Source organism: Hypanus sabinus, chromosome 9, assembly GCF_030144855.1.
Source record: "Hypanus sabinus isolate sHypSab1 chromosome 9, sHypSab1.hap1, whole genome shotgun sequence".
In the NCBI taxonomy this organism is placed as follows: domain Eukaryota; kingdom Metazoa; phylum Chordata; class Chondrichthyes; order Myliobatiformes; family Dasyatidae; genus Hypanus; species Hypanus sabinus.
Window position 1 is genome coordinate 107,811,176 of NC_082714.1, and position 23,138 is coordinate 107,834,313.

The 23,138-nt window shown below is 42.9% G+C and overlaps 1 long non-coding RNA gene across 1 annotated transcript; it reads right to left on the reverse strand.

The window, feature by feature from the left end:
• Positions 1 to 309: 309 nt before the first annotated feature.
• On the reverse strand, positions 310 to 3,301 carry LOC132398890 (uncharacterized). The gene is made up of 3 exons (XR_009513832.1): positions 3,167 to 3,301; positions 796 to 918; positions 310 to 535 (listed from the first exon to the last, which is right to left on the reverse strand). It is a non-coding gene; the product is annotated as an uncharacterized LOC132398890 (long non-coding RNA).
• Between the last annotated feature and the right edge of the window lie 19,837 nt (positions 3,302 to 23,138).

Here is a 23,138-nt window from a genome sequence, read left to right on the forward strand (position 1 = left end):
CTCTCTCCTCTTCCCTCCCCAACTATTTAAATCTACTCCTCAGCTTTTCTCCTCCAGTCCCCCTAAGGGTCTCGGCCTGAAACGTCGACTGTTTTCTGTAGATGCTGCCTGGCCTGGTGAATTCCTCCAGCATTTTGTGGATTTTGTATGGTGTTACGAATTCCCGTAACTGGATCACTTACCAGCAAAGATAGAGAGGTCCGTTGAAGTCTGATGGTACTATTTTTAAAAGTATTTATTGATAAAGGGCACAAAAATAAGATTAATGCAAACATACAGATAATATTGTAAATATTGGATGCTATGATTGCTGTCCCAGGATGTTACTGTTGCTCAGGACTGTGTCCTCTCTCTATCTGCATTCCCCGATTCAATGAGCTTCCATCAATGCCAGAATTGGAGCATTCTCTAATCATGGCTGAGTGACTCAAGTTCTCCAGACATTGAAGGACGTAACAAAAGTCAACAGTACTTGATAGGCAAATGGCATTCATGCCATACGTATGGTGGAGGAGCTCGGCAGGGCAGGCGGCTTCTATGGAGAGAAATAAACAATCGAGGTTTTGGGCTGAGACCCCTCAACAGTGCTGGAAAGGAAGGAGGCAGATGTCAGAATAAGAGGGTAGGAGAGAGAAAGCTGACAGCTGATAGGTGAGAGCGGGTGAGGGGGAAGTTGGGCGGGTGAGGGGGAAGTTGGGCGGGTGAGGGGGAAGTTGGGCGGGTGAGGGGGAAGTTGGGCGGGTGAGGGGGAAGTTGGGCGGGTGAGGGGGAAGCAGCTGTTGAAAGTTACGTTACCTTCCTTGCACTTCTGATACTGCTCCAGTATCTGCGCAGTTCCACAGTCTCTGCAAACAGAGCCCTGTTCACGGCTTGGAAGACCGATACTGTAGAGGGGTCTTGTAGGTGATTATTGCACATCTGAAATTAGAAGCCAACAGATTAAGCTTGAAGCAGAATTGAAGTTACTGACTGAACATTGCAGAACAGCTCTTAATTCATGAATTGGATATTCCATTATTATAACTATACCATCCAAAAGCAGCAGTAGTTACCCCCACGGTAACTACCAGCGGTCTCTCTAGTGAGATTTTCATTGCTGCTGATTTGGATTAGTCTGAATCATTCTCCATAAAACTTGGATTGTTTGGTTTAGTTTGGTTTGGTTTAGTTTAGTTTGGTTTGGGACCATTTTACCACAGTGGACACATGTACCAGTGGATATAGAAATGTGAAGATGCATTGGAAAGCAACCCCTTACACCACCATCATGCCAGCTGGTCTTGTCAAGTCCTGGGAGTTTTATTTTGGGTACAGCCAGACTACACTGCCATATTTTGGTGATGTGTTCCCACCCCGGAGCAATAGGTCAGAAAGCTGCAAACCCTTTGTGGTGGCATCTACAGCTTTGGAGCAACCCACAGTTAGCAAGTCCTAGTCTGACTTCTGTATAAGGACAGAGTGCAGCCCATTCACCCTTACAAGCCTAGAGCAACACACACAAAACGCTGGAGGAACCCAGCAGGTCATGCAGCATCCACAGAAATGAATAAACAGTCGGCGTTTGACCAGATCGTATCTCATCTGTACCTCAACTATCTATTGCTTCGGTTCTGTGATTTTGAACTTCCTTGCCCATCTGGGCTATCCATTTTATAGCAGACTGGGGTGAAAGGAGGGTGTAGGGGAGAAGGAACTGTCGCCAACGAGACCAGTGCATACTATCATTCGCCAATTACCAGGATTTGCGTGCTTGAGGCCACTCACCTCAGCTGAGACTGTATGGGAGCAATAGTCCAAATTTGGTACACATCACTAAATCCCAGATCTTTCCCGACTCTTGAAGGAAGTGACACAATTGGAAGTGTTATGGCCGACCCCAACCCAGATGAGTCTGGGACAAAGTATTAAATCCAGCACCCACCAACGTCCAATGAGTATAAAAACTGCCCAAGCTGGGCAAAAACTAAGTCACATCCCAGTTCCCACAGGAAACAATTCAACTAAAACTAGTCCCAAACCAGTCACAAATTGAAACTTCCATCAGAGTTTGGAATGAGATTGAGGTGGAGGTCTAGAGTCAAGGCCACAAGGACAAGGTAAAATATTGGAATAAAACAGGGGGATTTATTTGGCAATTTAAAAACAGGCAAGATGAGATTTCATTTTTAATGTAAAGTGAGAGATCTGGCCACTTGTGAGACAACATTTGGACTACAGTATACAGGAAAAGGCCCTTTACTTGTGGAGGATAAAATGAATTTAAAGTAGTTTATAATTAGACTAATATCTGGAATGAGAAGACTTACCAAAAAGGAAGAAGTGGCTGAGCCTGTATCCATTGGAAAGTGGAAGAGTATGAGGGCAATAAATAAAAGCATACGAGATTCTGTACACATATACTGTCATCGATTTACTTAATTATTATCATTTTTTTCTTTGATATTATATATTTCATTGAACTGCAGCTACTGAGTTAACAAATGTCACAACACATGCCGGCGATAATAAGCCTGATTCTGAGGAGTGGAAGAATCTGATCTAGGAGGTTCTTCTGGGGAAAAAAAAGGGTCACCCATTAAAAACAAAGACAACAATTGTTTCCCCTCCGAGGGCTGACTGTCATTGGAGCTCACTTCCTTGAAGGGCGGTGGGAGAGGTGACAAGTAAATTTTGTTAAGCTAGGAGGTGGAAGACAGTCAAGGTAGGTGGAATGAAAAGCTGGGGTTGTGGAGATCCAGCAACATGTTGCAAAATGGCTATTGTATGCTTGTATTTAGAATGTGCTGTTGAGGGTGGTGGACACAGTAGGGCAGGGAACAGGAGAATCAGGCCAGACAAAAGCTATACGAGAGCTTCCTAAGGTGTGAAAGTCTGAATAAATGGGTATAGAAACAAGAACGTCTTGGGACAGAAATGTATTCTGGCAAAAAAGCTTTTCCATCTCAGGGCACTCTGAAGAAGACTGGTTCTGCACTTGACCCTTATCGTTTACACAAACTAAAATGCTTTGCAAACAGCCAAGTCAATTTACACCAGATATAGACTCCATCCTTAAAGGTCAGCAAAGTATCTTTGATATAACTTCTCTGTAAAATAAAAGCCAGCCATGTATTATGCAGCTGATATTTCCAGATCATCCGATTACAATACTGTACTCGAAAGTTACCTTCATAATTTCATCAATCGTGACAGCAGGCTGATCCTCTGACCTCACCACCATCTGCTCTATCAACTGTTCCAAAGACAGGCTGAGAACCCTTTCTTCATCATCAGGCAGACTCCAGTCAAGAGCCTTGTAAATTAGAACTCCAAGAGACTCAATGACCTGAAATAAGACCAGAGGCCATAAGACAGAGTGGAATCAGGCTAACTGGCGTATCAAGACTGCTCTGCCATTCTATCATGACCGATTTATTTTCCCTCTCAACCTCTTTCGCCTGCCCTCTTCCTGTAACATTTAACACTCTTACTAATTAAGTACCTGTCGATCTCTCCTTTAAATATACCCAATGAGGTGGCCTTCACAGTCACCTGTGGCAATGAATTCCACACATTCACTATCCTCTGGCTAAAGAAATTTTTCCTCATCTCTTCTAAGGGAACGTCCTTCTATTCTGAGGCTGAGTCCTCCACTATTGGCAAGATCCTCTGCACAAATATGCGAGTCCTAATTGAATATTTAGCAGCTAAACCAGGCTGTACACTGTGCAAGCAAAACTCTGAACGAGTTATCTTTTCTTTAAGAGAAAGGACAATGGAAAAAGATTAGTTCATATACTAAAACTAGCAACTAGGTGATGCAGGAACACCTGGTTGGAGAAACAGATCCCTCAAATTATACTGAACCCTCACAAGTGAAATTAGAAGAGCATCTAACATTGCAACTGTGAAAATCAGTAAAGACAAACTCAAAGGCTTCTACAAGGGGCACAATTAATATTTCCCTTGATGATGGGTCACTGGCTTCATAGCTTCATAGCTAACATCAGCTGTTAAAAATGTTTGTTGACTGAGGAGTCAAAATTTTACAAAGAATTTAGACTTTGTATATTTTTAAGTCAACATTGGTGGGAAATCAAAGACAGAACAAGTGTAGCACATACAAAATGCTGGAGTAACTCAGCAGGTCAGGCAGCATCTGTGAAGTGGAACCAACCATTGAGGTTTTGGGCTGAGGACCTTCATTGGGACTGGAAAGGAAGGCGGGATAGAAGCCAGAATAAGGTGGTGGCAGAGAGAAAGGAGTATAAAGCTGGCCAGTGATAGGTGAGACCAAGCGAGGGAGAAGGTAGATGAGATGGGATGATGTGGAAAGGGTGTAGGTGATAGGAGGAAGAGGTAAAGCACTGGAGGAATAGGATAGGAGAGCACAGTGGACCATGGAAGAATGGGAAAGAAGTGGGGATCCAGACTGAAAGTAATGGGCAGGTCATAAGGATAGGGGAGGATATGAGAAGGGGGTGAGAGGGCCTCCGGAATGGGACACTTGGCCCTCTGAATACAATTCATAGGATTCAGGGAATCAGAAAAGATTCTAGGATAATAGTTCAACACCAATGAGATGACTCAAGAACTATTTGCTGGCCAAGTACAACAGTTCCTGAAGCAGGGTCAACAATGGATGTTGCGTCCCAGCTCTCTATACGATACGCAAGTCAGGGCAGTGTGATATGGAGACCAAGCTGTTGCTCATGCAACAGACTCCCCCTCTCCACACAGCTGATGAATCCAAAGGATTGGCAGAGATCGATGCAGTTTGGCACCAGCAATGTCGCAGGAGTTGTCTGTCAGCATCGAATTCAACGCAGGACTGCCTTAGGGACTCCATCTCAGGATCCACCCCTCCCCACCTCACCTCTGTTTTACTCCCAAAGGCTTCCCCGTGAGTGGGTAAAGGTGGGAGGCAGTGGCGGTTTGAGATCCAAGTTTTCCTTCTCCTAGCTGACGAGCCCCATTTACCCGAAGAGGCTGGTTTAAGGCACCAGTAACCCACCTTTATCCCTTCTCCTGTCAGTAGAAATGATTCCACTGGGCTTAGTAGCTAAGCCACATGTGAAGGCCAGGAGCTGGACTTGGTTGTCGGAGGCTGCTTAAAGCACACGCCATTAATAGACAGCGGGAGCTTATCCCCACTACCATCCCCGACTGTAACAACTTTACTGATCCAGTGTAACAATGAGCACTAGTGATCCTGTACCTTCTACCACTGAAGATTTCTCTGCACGTTTAAAATAAAACCCTCCGGGGGGCTTTTCACCCTCTTGTTAACAATGCATCACCAACTGGGAGCTCGAGACAACACATCAACATAGCGATATATCAGAGGTGGAAGATACAGAACAGCTTAAAAAAAGAATTCAAAGTTCAAAAAAAATTTATCAAAGTACATACTGTATATGTCACCCTGTACTACCGAGATTCATTTTCTCGCGGGCATTCACAGTAGAACAAAGAAACACAATAGAATCAATGAAAAACTACACACAAAGATTGATAATCAATGTGTAAAGGACAAACTGTAAATACAAAAAATAATAAATAGGTAAATTAATAATATTGACAACGCAAGCTGTAGTGTCCTTGAAAATGAGTCCATAGTTTGTGGAATCAGTTCAGTATTGAGGTGATTGAAGTTAACTACACTAGGAGCCTGATGTTTGACAGTTAATAACTGTCCCTGAATCTGATGGTGTGGAACCAAAGGCTCCTGTACCTTCTTTCCAATGGTAGTAACAAGTAGAGAGCAGAGCTCATCACAAGCTGAACCAAGTACCAACATTGACTAAACAGAGGCGTTAGGCCACAGCTGTGTGACGTCATATTTCCTCTGATTCTTTTGGACAGCTGTGCTCTGAACAGGAAGTGTATACGTGGCCTGAAAAATGAGCAGTACTAATTAATTTTGTAACATGCATACTATGAATATTTAGAATAAAAATTGATAAAACCGAATGCTTTTGATTTTAATAGAAGGGTATCATGAAATACAGTACAAAGAAAATCTTTCATGTTTTACAAACTTTCTTATTTGCTTTTATTACAAATCTATAAACACTGCCCAGATTAACTTTGCACCAGATGAAAGATATGTCTTAATCCACATTAGATCATCCAAGTGCTCCACTTATAGTCTGTTTCTGGATTTACAATGACCGAATCCACATTCGCAGTCAGGATGACAAACTTGAAATGTTCCAAAGACGTCAACAAGTTTTAACAGCTTTTCAAACTCTGTTTCTAACATAGTGAACATATAATTGAATCAGTCTTGGCTCTCTCAGACATGAGAGATCTGAAATCACGGTATTGCTGTGATACTTTTGAGGCATACATTTGTCATTGTTCATAACAATAGCCGAGTAATATTTTGTCAGTTGTACAGCATTCTCTTTACCAAATTCAAAAATTAGTTGCACTTGCAATAGTAATGAGTCAAAAGCTTGCCATTCTCCAAACTCATCATCTGGGAATCTATTATCCAAGTGGTTACACACATTGAATTAATCAAATAATAGGCGTAAATTCGCCATCAGAACTTATAGATATCAGCACTCTATAAATGTTATTGCTAAGATACTGAGACTGTAACTTCATCATTTTTGCTTTTTCATACTGCAGTGTTTTGATTGTATACACAGCTTTTCTGAAGGGATTTGTAAAGAGATGCCAGATCTTCGAAAACATCATCAAGGACAGTTAATGCTTCTTGATATTGTGGATTGGTCAAAATCTTCAGGCAGTAGTTGCTGATTGAATAGTTATATTTCATTAACTTGCTCTTTGCAATACTGGATCAAAACTTAGTAATTCCTCATTACAGCAGCAAGAACAAAATATCTTAATGGCCATCTTACTTTGTGTAGTGACACCCTAGTACTTCTAGCATCCCTTTTTTAACCAATGACCTGCTGAACATTGTATACACAATTTGTAGCAGTGTTTCTATATCCTGCTTAATCGATACTTGCCCCCCCACCATGTGTCATCTAATCCTTGTTCCATGCTCAATGCAATGTTGTTGAGACAGATGAGTTATTTCTCATTGAAAGGCCACACCATTATTCTTTCCCAGCATAACATTTGCCGTCTGACATAAACATTACCATCGTTTGAACAACTGGATTGCTGTTGATTCTTTTAAATTGCCTCAACAATGGCAATATTGTCATGTGCAGTTAATTTCAATATACCCACAAACAGTCTTATAGAAAGTTTCATTTTCTAGTCGAAGTGTCTGTACTAACATCAGCAATTAAGCAGATTTCCACAACACTTCCAATACGTTTCTGAAACAAAACTGACGCACTCAACAAACACATAGTTCTTGCTATACCAACTCTCTGGTATATTCACACATTTGGACATGTGCATGAATTTCTTGCACAGAATGCAGAGAAGCATTAATTTTCATTGCTAAGATAAAGTTATCATTTACCACTTTGACCACAGAGTTAGACTTCTTTCTCACATTTTGTTTCACTCTTGCTTCACTCTCTTTTGGAGTTTCAGTTAACATGCACAAAATTCCACATCTTCTGGTTGCATAATCTGGTTACATAATAATCTGTATGAATTCTCTGGTTAAAATGTTATTTTAAGTAATTAACTTCCATTCTCCTTTATTTTAAATTAAACTCACCCTCAACTTCTGTTTCCATGCAAATGGTGCATACATCACCAATGTTAATAGGTAAAAATTATCACCAAATTTTATCTTTTGTTTTTGATGCAAAGACGTAGCTCAAAGTCCAAGAGATGCAAAAGCCATTCTACCTTAAGTTTTGTACAAGCTTTGTTCTTCAAAACATTTAACGTTTAACAAGTCAAAAATTTTATCATTTTAATAGAATAACCAGTCATGCAAACAATTTAATGAAATTTTTACCTTGTTCTAACAATTTTTAATTTAATATTCTTAAGTTTTTTTCTATATGATTGTTTCCCAAAAAGTCAGAATATAAAAAACCCAAAAACACTACTCACAACACAAGTAAATGTGGGTCTGTGGTGCAGAAGGGAAAGAGGGAGAAGAGGGGTGCAAAAGTGATAGGGAACTTAAAAGTCTGGGGAATAGACAGGAGGTGCTGTGGATGGGAACAGGACACCTGAACGGTATGTTGCCTCCCAGGCGCCAAGGTCAGGGATGTCTCCGCTCACGTCCATGGGATTTTGAAGAGGGCAGGAGAACAGCCAGATGTCTTGGTACATATTGGTACCACCGACATAGGAAGGAAAAGCAAAGAGGTCCTGAAGAGAGAACTTGGAGAGCTAGGCAGAAACTGAGAAGCAGGACCTCCAGGGTAGTAATTTCTGGATTGCTACCTGTGCCAGTGAGGATAGAAACAAGATGATTTGGCAAATAAATGTGTGGCTGAGAAGCTGGTGCAGGGGGCAGGGCTCCAGTTCCTGGATCATTGGGATCTCTTCTGGGGGAGGTATGACCTGTACAAAAGTGAGGGGTTGCACTTCAACCTGAGAGGACCAATATTCTCATGGGCAGTTTTGTTAAGAGCTGTTGGGGAGGTTTTAAACTAATTTTGCAGGGGGTGTGAACTAGAGTGAAGGGACTCAGGATAGGATGGATGATTTTTTAAAAAAAAGCAAAGATAGCATGCAGTCAGACTGTCAGGACAAAATTGCAGCCAGCAAGGCCAGTATCAGTGCATTAGGAATGCAGAATCAAAAAGGGTAGCAAATGCAGCACTCAAAGTGTTACATCTCAATGCACGGAGAATAAGGAATAAGGTGGATGAATTTACTATTACAGATTATCAGGCATGTTGCTGTGGCCATCACTAAATCGTGGTGGGAGCTGGATGTTCAAGGTTACATGTTGTATCAGAGGGATGAGAAGGTAGGCAGAGCGGGCGGCTTGCCTCTGCTGGTAAAGAATGGCATCAAATCTTTAGAAAGATGTGGCATAGGATTGAAAGATGCTGAATCCTTGTGGGTTGAGTTAAGAAACTGCAAGGGTATAAACACAGTGATGGCAGTTATATGCAAACCTGCCAACAGTAGCTGGGATGTGAATCACAGATTACAATGGGAAATAGAAAAGGCGAGTCAAAAGGGCAATGCTATGATAGTCATGGAGATTTCAACATGCAGGTAGATTGGGAAAATCAAGTTGGGAATGGATCTCAAGAGAACAAGTTTGTTGATGCCTGTGAGTTGCTTTTTAGAGCAGTTTGTTGTTGACCCTATTAGGGATCAGCTGTACTGGATTGGGTGTTATGTAATGAACTGGAGGCGATAAGGGTACTTAAGGTAAAAGAGCCCTTCGGAGACAGTGATCACAATATGATTGAGTTCAACATGAAATATGATAAGGAGAAAGTAAAATCTAACTTAGCAGTATTTCAGTGGAGTAAAGGAAAATACAGTGGCGTGGGAGAGGAACTGGCTAAAGTAAATTGGAAGGAAAAACTGGTAGGGATGACAGAAGAGCAAAAAACGATGTGACCTTCTGGGAAAAATGAGGAGGGTGCAGGGTAGATGTACTCCAAAAAAAATTTTTTTTAAAAATGCTCAAATGGAAAGATTGTACAACCGTGGCTAACAAAGGAAGTCAAAGCTAATGTAAAAGCAAAAGAGAGGGCATACAGCAAAGCAAAAATTAGCAGGAAGACAGAGGATTGGGAAGCTTTTAAAACCCTACAGAGAGCAACTGAAAGAATCATTAGGAGGGAAAAGATGAAATATGAAAGCAAGCTAGCAAACAATATCAAATGGATAGTAAAAGCTTTTTCAATTATATAAACAATAAATGAGAGACGAGAGTGGATACAGGGCTGCTAGAAAATGAGGCTGGAGAAATAACAATAGAGAACAAAGAGATGACAGCTGAACTAAATAAGTATTTTGCATCAGTGTTCTCTGTGGAAGACACTAGCAGGGTGCCAGATGTTGAAGGGTGTAAGTATTACAAGGGAGAAGGTGCCCAGAAAGCTGTAAGACCTAAAGGTACACAAGTCACCTGGACCAGATGAATTGCACTCACGGGTTGTGAAAGAGGTAGCAGTAGAGATTGTGGAGAGATTAGTAATGATCTTTCAAAAATCATTGGATGCTGACATGGTTCCAGAGGATTGGAAATGTCACTGTCACTCCACTCTTTAAGCAAGGAGGGAAGCAGAAAGGAAATTATAGACTTTTTAGCCTGACTTCAGTGGCTGGGAAGACGCTGGAGTCAATTGTTAAGAATGAGGTTATGGTGTGACATAGGATGAAATAGGACAAAGTCAGCATAGTTTCCTTGAGGGAAAATCTTGCATGACAAACATGTTGGAATTCTCTGAGAAGATTATAAGTAGGAAAGATAAAGGAGCTGGAGTGGATGTTGTATGTTTGGACTTTCGGAAGGTCTTTGACAAGGTGCCACACATGAGGCTGCTTACTAAGTTTAGAGCCCATGGTATTACAGAAAAGTTACTGGCATGGTTAGAGTATCAGCTGATTGGTAGGAGGCAGCGAGTGGGAATAAAAGGATCCTTTTCTGGTTGGCTGCCAGTGACTACTGGTATTCCGCAGGGGTCAGTGTTAAGACCACTTCTTTTTATGCTGTATATAAATGATCTAGATGGTGGAATAGATTGCTTTGTGGCCAAGTTTGCAGATAACACGAAGATTAGTGGAGGGGCAGGTAGTGTTGAGGAAACGGGTAGGCTGCAGAAGGTCTTAGACAGATTAGGAGAATAGGCAAGAAAGTGGCAAATGAAATACAATGTTGGAAAATGTATTTTCATGCACTTTGGTAGTAGAAATAAATGTGCAGACTATTTTCTAAACGGGGAGAAAATCTAAAAATCTGAGATACAAGGAGACTTGGGAGTCCTTGTGCAGGACAACCTAAAGGTTAACTTGCAGGTTGAGTTGGTGGTGAGGAAGGCAAATGCAATGTTAGCATTTATTTCAAGAGGTCTAGAATACAAGAGCAAGGATGTGATGCTGAGGCTTTATAAGGCACTGGTGAGGCCTCATCTTCAGTATTGTGAACAGTTTTGGGCTCCTCATCTAAGAAAAGATGTGCTGGCATTGGAGACGGTTCAGAGGAGGTTCACAAGGTTGATTCTGAGAATGAAAGGGTTTATCATATGAGGAACATTTGATGGCTCTGGGTCTGTACTCACTGAAATTTAGAAGGATGGGGTGGGGGGGTGGGGAATCTCATTGAAACCTTTCAAATGTTGAAAAGCCTAGACAGTAGATGTGGAAAGGATGATTTCCCATGGTGAGGCAGTCTAGGACAAGAGGTTACAGCCTAAGGATAGAGAGGAATCCTTTTAAAACAGATGCGAAGGAATTTCTTTAGCCAGAGGGTGGTGAATTTGTGGAATTCGTTACCACAGGCAGCTATGGATGCCAGGTCATTGGGTATATTTAAGGCAGAGCTCGATAGGTTCTTGATTGGACATGGCATCAAACGTTATGGGGAGAAGCCAGGGAGTGGGACTGAGGAGTGGAAAAAAGGATCAGCCATGATTGAATGATGGAGCAGACACGATGGGCCAAAGGGCCTAATTTGGCTCCTATGTCTTATGGTCTCTAAATGACGTCAGGCAGTCAAAACAACTGACAGCACAATGGCAAAAGTAAAATGTTTTGACTAGATGACGTAGGCATTCAGCAGGCTGGTGTTTTTATTAACAACGAGCTACCAATTTCCATTCTGTGTTTATTGTTAAAATTTGTAACAGTGTTGTAACTTGAAACACTGAATGTAAATACATTGAAGCTCTAAAATGTTTTGAAGCTTGAGTACATTTATTATTTAGATAATTTATGGATTATATTCATTAACACAATTAAACACAGGATATTTTACAATTATATTAATAGATTTCAAAATTATATTAGCATAATTTCAAAATTACATTATTATATAAAAGAAAACTGGAGAAGATGGAGCCAGTGAACAATGTGACCAAAGGCAACATCCTTCAGACAGTTCACATGTCTTTTCCTCCCAAAAAAGCACACTTCCTTTACTATTCCTTCTTTCAAATATGGTTCAGCTACTATTGGAGCCTATGATCCACATTTTGATGGTGTGTTTTTGGGCTGATTGAGCAAAGTGTGCAGCCTGGAGATGGGGTGCGAGCCCGTGATCAACTCTATTTCTCAGCAATTAAAGCATTAGGAAAGATTGACATGATCGAGGACAAGAGCAGAAGATGAGCAGGCGTTCAGTTCCGTATGCCTGCAAGTGTCCAGTCTCTCTCTTGCTGCTTCTGGTAGATGACTGCATTCAGTCAGTCTCTCTCACCTGTAGCTGCTGGAGTCCTGGGGCTTGGGCAAGGTCAAATCGACGTGATTTGTGGACTGAGTTCTGTAGCTCCTGTTATGATGTATTTCTGGCTGTTTTTTTAAAAACTATTTTGTGTGATTTTAATTAAGGCGGACCAGCTCTGCAGCCTGCAGTCAGTGAACAACACAGCACTAGATTGAACTGAAATAAGCTGATTCGGAACATTCCTGGGCTGTTTTACTGACTTTGTGGTTTGATGTTTTATACTCTGTCTTTCCCATATTTTTGCCGTTTATACGATTTTATTTGCGCATTGGGGTGTTTGATGTTTTTGTCTGAATGGGTTCCATGGCTTTCTTTGTTTTGTGGCTGTCTGTGGGAAGATGAATCTCAGGAGTGTATACTGCATACATACTTTGATAATAAATGCACTTTGAATTTTTGAAGGAGATCCCAGCTGCGTGACAACAAAGGCGGAAGCATTTCAGTTTACTGCATGGCCGTGCACCCATGCAGCTTAGAGCTGGACATGTTCCTGTTCTGAATGCGGAGAGGACACGTGAAGGCAATGAAGCACCACTGCAAGGATATCAGTAGAGTTACTTTAATCAGAATGAAGATACCTATGCCAAGCTGGCTTCCTTTTAGAGAAGAGAAAGATAAGGGAGACTGATAAAAGCATATAAAATTACAGAAGGTTAGGTAGGTGGAGGATAGATATTAGATGGACTATTTGAGTTAAAAGCGATTGGAGGCAAATTTTTTCCTACCTCAAAGTCTGGAACAGCCTACTTGAAAGAGCAGTTGAGGTGGAAACCCTTATCATGTTTAAAATGAAATGGATAAACGTTTATTATGCCATAACCACAGGACTGCGGTCAGGCTTGAGAAGCAGCATCAGTCTCAATAGCTTTGTTTTCATCAGAGCAGCCAGCAAATTAAGTTCTGGTGAGGCTAGACATCCCACTGGTGGATGTGGTGGAAGAGGAGAATCGAAGAATTGCTCCAAAAGGAGACGAAGCTTGCAGAACTTTGGATAGTTGGAGATCTCCATTCATCTTGGACTTTCCATCACTAGAATTCACGTCTGCAGACTTTGAAAATCACGTAGACCACTGTGTGTATGGCAGATCTCCCACAGTAATAGTAAGCTGCACATTGAGGCAAGTACATTAGCTACCTTTGAGAGGTACTGTGACAGGTGCTTGACTAGGAAGGAGGGGTATAGGCCAAATGCAGGTCAATTGGACTAGTTTAGATGGGAACGTTTGTCAGCATGGACCAGTTGGGCTGAAGGGCCCACGTTTGAACTCTTTGACTATGGACCCCGTCACAGGAATAACATTTTCCTATTCCTATGGCAATAAGGGCAAGAACAGCCAGTGTGTCATGTATGCAGCCCATCACAAATCACCAAGAGGTAGAGGTAGAGGTAGAGGACAGTTGAGCCTCCATAGCCACCTCCGTCAATTAGGAGATTTAATACAGGTGTTGGGGATGGGAGAAACAGCAGGCAAGGAAACTCCTGCCAGCAGACTTGAGAAGGAATGTCTGTGCTCTGTGTGCTTGTCTGTGGTCCCAGGACTGGCTCGGAGTCTTTTTATTTATTTGTTAGGAAGTTGCTGCTGTTTATTGGCCTTCAGACCGAGCCAAAAGGTAAACAACATGGATGGACTTGGAGCCATGGATTGCACACCGGGCAGACACTGCAGATTGTACTCTGATTGGACCAAAAGAGATTTTACACCAACCCAATTGTTTTCTAGCCATGTCACAAAGTCTAGCTTTTAAAGAAAAAAATGATTACTGATCTGATTTAATTATTTAAATTTCCAACCTCCTATAGAGAGAAATGAACATGTCCCTGGATCAACAGGCTGATACTCTAACCAGGCCTCTGAGAACTGTAACTGTAAGTGAGAATGAAAGCGGGATCATTCACACTCCGTTAAACAGCACATCCCACCTGGTACATCCTGTGCAGAATTCACTTCTGCACGTGACTGCAAGAAATTGCAGAGAGTTGTGGACAGAGCTCAGCACGTCAGCCTCTAGCCCGCTGTTAGAAGACTATTAAATAGTTCCTTAGTACAATCAAATGGAGTCTTGACTTCACAATCTACCTCATTATGATCATGCACTTTCTTGTTTACCTGCGCTCTCTGTCACTATCACACTCTGTTCTCCATTGTTATTGTTTCCCTTGATCTATGTGAACACTATGTAAGACAAGCCCTTCACTGTATCTCAGTACATGTGACGATAATAATAATAATAATAAAAGCCAAAGGTTAAGAACACACAATTTCACATTGATGAGCATGTGCAAAAGCAAATCTCAAACTTCTTGGCTTTCCATATTCTGACTTGGTCACCATTAAGTTTATTTCCATTTATGGAGAGTGCAGATAAAGCTCAGTCTCATTCCACAGCAATCAGTCTGTCTACCACCATTAGAAATCTCATTCTGGGTTAAGTAGAAGCCAGTTACCTTCTCTTCTGTGCACGTATTCTTCTTGTCATCTGAAAATTAAAAGGAGTTGCATTTAGCAACAAGTCAAACCAACATCATCCAGAATCCAATCTCAGCACATGCCATGTGCTTGGCCCCAACTTCAAAGGGCAGAGACCCCATCACAGTTATTTACCTTTCTGTATCCTTTTGTCCCCTTCTCCTTCATCAACTTCCCCCAGATTACTGATGTTGAAAACATTCCTGCCTCAGTTGCTGACCCAGGAAGAAATCCCTCAACAGTGAGGGAATTTCTGCTAAACTCTATTCTGAATCTCAGGCCTATCATTAAATAATTTGATGGCTACAAATAGTCCACTGCCACCTATAGCCATAGAACCATTATTTTAATCAAACAAATCTTGTGTATTAACTGTTCATGTCTGCATATTCTGATGACAAAAACCCCCATTAATCAAATTTCAGTATTTTAGCTTCTCAGCAGGAAGAATTCTCAAGACCCCAAGGTACACCCTCAATGTTCTCTCCACAACATGTCATAACTCTGCAGTTAGAAGTTATATTTTTATACTGACCCATCACCTCTTGCCCCTACACCTCAAGTAGTGAGTTCACCTACTTTTCCATAACAACCTCATCAGCCCCAGTGGTCCGACCCTTCCTCCTTTACAACACAAGCCAGTTGCTATTCAGAGTACAGTACTCTTCACTTCCTTGGGAGAATGTTCGTGAAATTCAAAATTTAAGATTGCTTAATGTGGCTAGTCAAAGGGCAGTAGCAAATATGGATATTACTGTATTAACACCAAGCACTGGGAAGACTGAAATAATTGTTGCCTGGGACATCACAAGAGCTAGTTATAAATACCCTGTAGGTAAACATCTGTTACACTTGTTGCCTGGGTGAAACCATTACATTTTGTTCACATGAAAAGCAGCACCAGGGCAAGTAGGAGCTCAAACCCACATTTCCTTCCTCGGAGTCTGTGGTCCTCTGACTAAACTCATCCCCAACTCATCCCAGCACTACCTGCTTGTTTATGACACAAACTAAAGATTTGGAGCAACAAAGTAAAGGAACAACAAACTAAAATAAATCATGTCAAATAAAAGACAAATTGCAATGTCAACACTAGAGAACACACTGGGAATAAATAGTAAACTACAATGGAAGCCCTTAAGGAAAGGCCACTGCTTTCCCAACACCTCACTACTTTCTCAATACCCCCATAGTTGTAAGAGCCCCCATGCTGCAAAAGAAGTTTCACTGTCCAAACTACACCTTTTGGGTCTCTCAAGCAGCTTCTGTAACAAACGTGTGTGAATATTGAAACCGTAGGAGTACCACCAAGCTGTCCTCTCACACTCTGCTTTAGAAAAGGGCAGGAATAGAGCAAGCTGCCTCACTCATGTACACCAATGGAGGATTACACCAATGCAAGCTCCCAATGACAGGTCTCCTTTCCTTTTGACCCTACTCAAGATCATATGAAAATAGTGCTCTACAGTAGTGTCTGGTAACACAACACATGGCAGCAGCTCAGTCAAACAAATACCTCATGACTAGCAGTACAGGCCAGAACAAGGGTCTCAAAGACTCTCCTCCACCTGACAGGCACTAGCAACAGGGCAAAGGAACACTCGTGTTCTCCAAGTGCAGTTTCACATAAACACTTTTGATAGCATCCTTTCGCCAACCCAATGCTCCATCATAAACACAGAGATGCCAATGCACCCTAAAATAAGTTCTACAGCAATATCAATTAAAACAGGACCCTTAAAGAATTAGAAGCACAGGGTGGGGAGAAACATGGGAACACCACTGACTCCAACTGTTCAACCGAGTTGGTCATCTTTTAGTTTTGGAACTATCCAATGCATCTTCCATGAGATAAATATCCTGGGGCGGAGGGAATAATTCTTTACTATTTACTGCAGTATCACAAGTAAGCCTGCCATTTTCAGAATCAGGCTTACTATCACCAGCATGTGAAATGTGTTTATTTTTGACAGCAGTTGTGCCATAAATATAAATCATTACAAATTATAAATAAATCAATAGTACAAAAGAGGAATGGTGCAGTGGCTTTAATGGGTTCACCTGGCCAACTAGAAGTGGATACTTAATACTAACGACACCAGCACTTCACCAGAAGAACATCAAAGAAATTGAGCAGATATTAGTGGTACACTGACTCAAGAGTACAAGTGCTCTTTCTCAAAAACAATAAGACTTTAAAGCATGAAACCACCAGGATCATCTGTTGCATGGGCTTTTCTATTGCCACTCACCTGCCAATACTTTTGCCCCTACGTTACCGTGACCAGTGGAAACACACCCAACCGTTCCATCTTCATTCAGGATCAAGTCTTCGATTGTTTGGAACTGAGGCTGCCCCCAGTTCATCAGCCAGTCAGTCCAGTTACTGGCTTGACGCTGTTGCTGCTGGATAGCCCGACAGCCATGGTAACACAGAGCCCACGCCTGCTCCTCGGTCACGGGCTGGCCTTGAACCGACAGCAACTCACACAAAGATATCTGTGAGGGCACAGACATTGTAGCCCAATACACGAGGGGACACTGCCAAATAAGGAAGGGTGTCACCCAAGGGTCTTCTTCTGGAGGTTCACCAGCAAGCAGCTGAGGAAGGTTTGCAGCAAACAAGCTCAAGAGAATTAATGTCAGGGGTTAATTAGCAAGCACTTATCCAGCACATCATTTCTTAAAGAGCTGTTAAGGTCTGAAAGCTTTCCAAGGGAGGGAAATGAGGGAGAGTCTCACTGTGTTATCCATCATAAAGTGATTGAATTATACTGGAAGTGGTGGAAAACCAAATTTAAAATAAAGTGGTGCTTTAACCTTAAATCAGTAAGCAAATGGAAATTGATGAGAGAAACATAGATGCAACAGGAAACTTGTTCACTCTGAGATGGTGGAATCCTTGGCTGAGATAGAGACCAAAAGCTCCCACCAGACCCACAGATGAACCATTACCAGCAGGCAGAGCCCACAAGCTCTCATGCTCCTCCAATCTTCCAATGGTTATTGAAGACACCTGCACCATTTTAGGCCAAATAGATCCACAGGAGGAAATGACATCAGCAGTGATGTTATCTGCCACTATTTCCATGAGATCTGGCTTGTTTGTACTCTGTGGTAACCACAGCTACAATGTACATCTGACGGACAGAGGCAAAGGAGTATTTAAAGGGTAAGGATTAATTGAAGTGTGCTTAGCCTGCCATGTGTAGAGTTTAAGGTCATATATGTAAGCATATGTGTATCCAGTTCATCACAGACACATAACATTGGATACACAACGTTCCAAGAAAAGCATAAATTAAACACAAACTTTACAAGCAAGAATGCAATTACAACAAAAATAGAGTTAACTATAATGCAAAGTGGTCAAAGGTTTGCTATGCTGTAGCGATCAGGGTTATGCCAACTGGTTGAAGGGAAGTAGCAGTTCTTAAAGTTGGTGGTGTGGGACTTCAGGTTTCTGTATCTCCTGCCTGATGGTGTGCCCCAGATCATGGTGATCTTAGATGATGCATGTTACCCTCTTGAGGCAGCACGTCATGTTGATAGTAATGATGGTAGGAACCTTGTTGACCACCATACTGTCATGCCATAACCTGCAAATGGCAGTGCCTTGCGTGTCTATATTTAATAAAGAGAATGCTAAGGAACAGCTTGCATTTGTAAGTTTTCCATGAGCTCAGGATGCTCTAAAGGATTTTTCCAGCCATAGCAATACGCTGGAGGTATAATGAGAGTTGGGTTACAGGAAATGCAGCAGCTAATTAATTAGCAGCAAGGTCATGCAGGCAGGTGTAAGACGAAACAGGTGTAATCTAATTTAATGGCTCGGATGGAGGATTTATTGACCAAGAGATTGGAGAAGAAGGAACACATACTTACATGATGTACAAACAATATTACAGTAATGGTGCCAGATAAGAACAAGATTAATTCTTTTTACAAGATGGGTTCTTAGATGCAGCTCCCAGTTCAGGGTTACTCACGGTGGATGTGGGATTTGCCATCAGTTGAACCGTGTGATGGAGAATCAAATGCTGGAGTCTGGAGCGACGAGCAGCCTGCTAGAGGGAATACAATGGGGGAGGGAAGGAGTTGGTGAGCTTTTTGATTGAAGCCCTGCATCGGTGCAGGGTTTTGACCCAAAACGTTGGCAGCGCCTTTCCTCCCCCAGCTGCCGCTCGACACGTTGCATTCCGCCAAAGGGTTGCTTGTCAGCTGTACAGCACAAATGAGTTTGATATAGGCGTGAGAAACACGGTGGGTGTGCCCTCGTCGCACTGGAAGTGTACGAGCTGATCTACAGTGAAGCCCAATCGGGGACGTGAGGATTGTGGTATTATGCCATTTGCTTGTAGGAGAGTGTACCAGGTGGAGAGGGAAAAAGCCACACACCAGACGGACGCTGGGATGGAGGAGTCTGTCATAGCTCACTGCGAAGCTGTGTGTGGAACAGATACTCCCCTAGCCACAGGCACTTTCCTATTTCCAGGTTTGCAGCCGCATAGAAACCACTTAGAGATCCTACCAAGAATGTGATCTGCATGCACTCAGGGCTATCCCTTTCTTTGTGTTTTTGTTCTTTTCTTTACTAACCCTTTAGTCAAATGAAGAATTATATAGCTCAACCTTTTAATTGTATGCAGTGTACTGCATCCACACACACAGGGGGTTTTGGGGCAGGCTTGCGCCTCAAGCTCGCACGTTTGGCAGGGCCGGAGATCATCTTCCCCAGACTTGTGGAGCCGAGGAAACCACAGTGTTTCATTGTGGGGGCTCGTCCGGGATCGATTTTGTTGAATGCTGCGTGATTGCCCTGAGCATCGATCTAGTGGGTTGCGTGTTTAAGTCTGTGCTAAATGTTGTCCAGTAAAGTGACTACGGTACGTGGTTATGGTTGAGCGGTGGTGCAAATCCACAGGGTTACTGGTAACAAGTGTGTGTGTGTGTGTGTGTGTGTGTGTGTGTGTGTTGAGTGGGGTAGACATTCGAATCCTTGATGAATTGTTAATTGAACTTTAAGTTCCGTTAGCATAGGAACAGTTATGATTGTGGAGCAAAGGTTTGGCTCCCCCGTATGATGGAGCTGATAGGGAGGCAGACCTCCTAAAGGGATGGACTATGTCGAGGGCTGCTTGTGGCTGGATCCCACGAGAAGAGGAGCAGCTGATATTGTCTGTTAATACCGTGGTGAAGAGGGACGCATCAGCTGGGAGTGTGATCGACAGGAAACCCCTCGGAGAGTGAGCCTCTGGGTACCCAAGAAGAGACAGACATCAGGAAAGTTAGAAGAGACTCTGTGAGGACATGGCCTGGCAGTTCCCAGCAATATATCAAGGAATGCCCTAAAGCAAAAATCCCTATTCCTGGAGGCTTAGTGGGGCCATGCTCCAGTGTATTGCTACAGATAGAGGGTATTTATGCTGGAGCCATACCTGACGCAGGGTGGTCGGTCACTTTGCTGTACCGTTCGTTTTTCAATCAATATTTGACATATTTACCATTGACTCCATTCAGTGCACTAGAGATCTAGGGTCTTACTGTGGGTGATTATCGGTATAATGGTTATTTGTCAGAGAAGCTGGAGTTTTTGGAGCCAGATGTGGGAGTGGCTGAGGTCCTTGATACATTAGCACTGGTTTGTCTGGACCCTGTTGAGAAGGGTGGAGTTTCAATTCTTGTGGGGACAAATACTCCTATTGTGAGGAAGCTAATAGGAGCTTGCAAAGAGAGAGCTGCAGAGAGCTTTCTGAAATCATTATGCATTCTCCCAGTGTTTCAAGCTGCTTTTGCAGAAGTGTGTGGCTGCACTGTGCTGGATAATGAGCATAGAGGAGGGACTGTGTGGCTCGCCCAGACAAAACCAACCACGTTACGGCCTGGGGAAGTAGTAAGAGTGATGGGAAACCCCAGATTTTCCAGAATGCCTGAGGCTGAGATCCTCTTAGTGGATTCTCCGGAAGACCATGAAGAGGAGTCAGTCTTACCTGCTGGGGTACTGGTGAGGCCCGAACTGCAGAAACCCTCAGATGTACATGTGAACAGGTTGGCAGTGAGTGTCAGGAACACCACAAAGAGGGAGGTCACCTTCAAGCAGAGAATGCCCCGGCACACCTCTTCCTGGTGATGGTAATGTCTAGCGTCCCTGTGAGACAAGCTGGGAAGAAACTCTCTTTGAAAAAGGGAAAATTGACTGCTGAGTCATTCAACTTTGGGGATGCTCCAGTACCTGTGGGTTGGAAGAAGAGGTTGATAGAGATGATGTTGAAACTGGAAGGTGTTTTTTCTACTGACGAGTTTGATGTGGGTTGTTCCAAGAACACTTGCCACACCATCCAAATGACAGAGGACACCCCATTTAGAGAAAGGTCGTGGCGACTGGCCCCTGCAGAGGTGGTTGTGTGGATGATATGTGATGTCCCCAACCCCGCCAATTAACAGACAGTACACCATATGCGATTAAATGATTACACTTTATAGAGATTACTAAAACTAAGTGATTAATAATGATACAGTATATATGAAGGAAAAGAAAAATAAAGAAAAGGCGCCAAAACTTATAAAAGTCCAAATCGCTTTGCGCACAACTGTTGGAGCTCAATTAACAAAGTCTTCTGGCCACCATTCAATCCCCTCAGACCTCCTCGACTTGTAGCTCACGACCACCCGAGTGATCATTTGTCTCCTCTCCTCGCTGAAAACCCTGGCCTTGGACCCCCGCTCGGGGTCCGTTCCGTCACCCAGCTTACAGCATCGTGTCCTCTCTCTCTCACCCCCTCGCGCCGACTCCCCAAAAGCCCGCCAACAATAGTTTACAGACTCAGAAGAGAGAGAGAATAACATTAATCCTGATTGGTTAACAAATGAATACAATTCTTGTTATCAGTAATTCTAAACCCAAACTAACTGTGAGAGAAAGCACTTATCATAACAAAGAAGCATTCCTACTTGTAACAAAACAAAGAAGCCATTTTGATTAACATACACAGTAACAAAAGAACCCCCTTGCACAAAAAACCCGACAAAAGAAGAAACCCCCTTACATCAGTTACTGGAATAGAGTCCTGGGGAAGTCGCAGCTGCTCAGCAGGATGACCCAGGCATTGGTATCATTTGGTCAGTGGTTGATAAAAGGAGACGTGGCCCAAGCAGGGAAGATGAAACACACTGAGGTGCCTCCTTTACTGAGAGAATGGCTCAGATTGGAGTTGAGGAACCAAATCCTGTACCAGGTCATGTTGCCTCTGGATCATCCTTGGCGATCCCAGCTGATTCTGCCTGAGAAGCTTTAGAGGATAGTGGTGAAGTCACCTCATGATGATTCTGGCCATTTGTGGGCTGAAAAGACCTATGGATCGCTCAGAGATCAGTTCTACTGGCCTTGAATGAAATCAGAGGTCAAAGAATGCTGCTAGTCGTGCATTCGATGCATACGGAATGCTGCTCCATTGTCCCATTTACAGAGTGTGGTGCCACTTGTCCTGAAGTGTATGGATTTCCTGTCAATAGAGCCAGATACCAGCAACGTGGCGAATGTCTTGGTCATTACAGATCACTATACCAGAAATGCGCACTATCTCCCTACGAAGGATCAGAGGGCGTCCACAGCGTTATGGGAGAAGTATTTCATTTATTATGGTCTTCCCATGGGATGGGATTTCGAGAGTAGGCTCGAACATGAGTTCCTGAGCATGCTTGGAGTTGAGAAGTCGAGGATCATGCCTTATCACACACAGCGTGATCAGCAGCCTGTTTAATTGGACCTTGCTAGACATCCTCAGAACCTTGGAAGTCAGCAAAAGCAAGTGGAGTCAACCTATTGGACATCTGGTCCACTGTTACAACTGTACACAAAATGAAGCTACCAGGTACTTGCCATACTACCTGATGTTTGGGTACGAGGTGAAGTTGCCCATTGACCTGTGATTGGGACTGGCGAGGATGACCTACCGCTGAAGACTTATCTGAAGTACATGTCTGATATGAGAGGGGAGCTGGAAAAGGTGCATGAATTAGCTGAGGTCACGACTGCAAAGCAGAATCGAGGAAATAAGTGGAGGTATGACCAAAAGGTTAGGTTCTCTCAAATAATGCCGGGAGACTGAGTCCTCATACAGAATTTGGGGCTACCAGAGAAGCACAAGTTGGCTGACCGCTGGGTGACTACATCCTATGTGGTGGAGAGTCAGATGCCAAACATACCAGATCTCCGGGTGAAACCAGAGGATGTGAATGGACCTGTCAAGCTTCTCCATCTCCACTTTCTACCTCTGGGACAAGAGATGCGTGTTGACCTAGAGCCTGACCTGGACTCTACACCTAGTAAGATGGCTTTGCGGTGACGTGGATAGTCTGAAGGACTAGCAGCAGGAGAG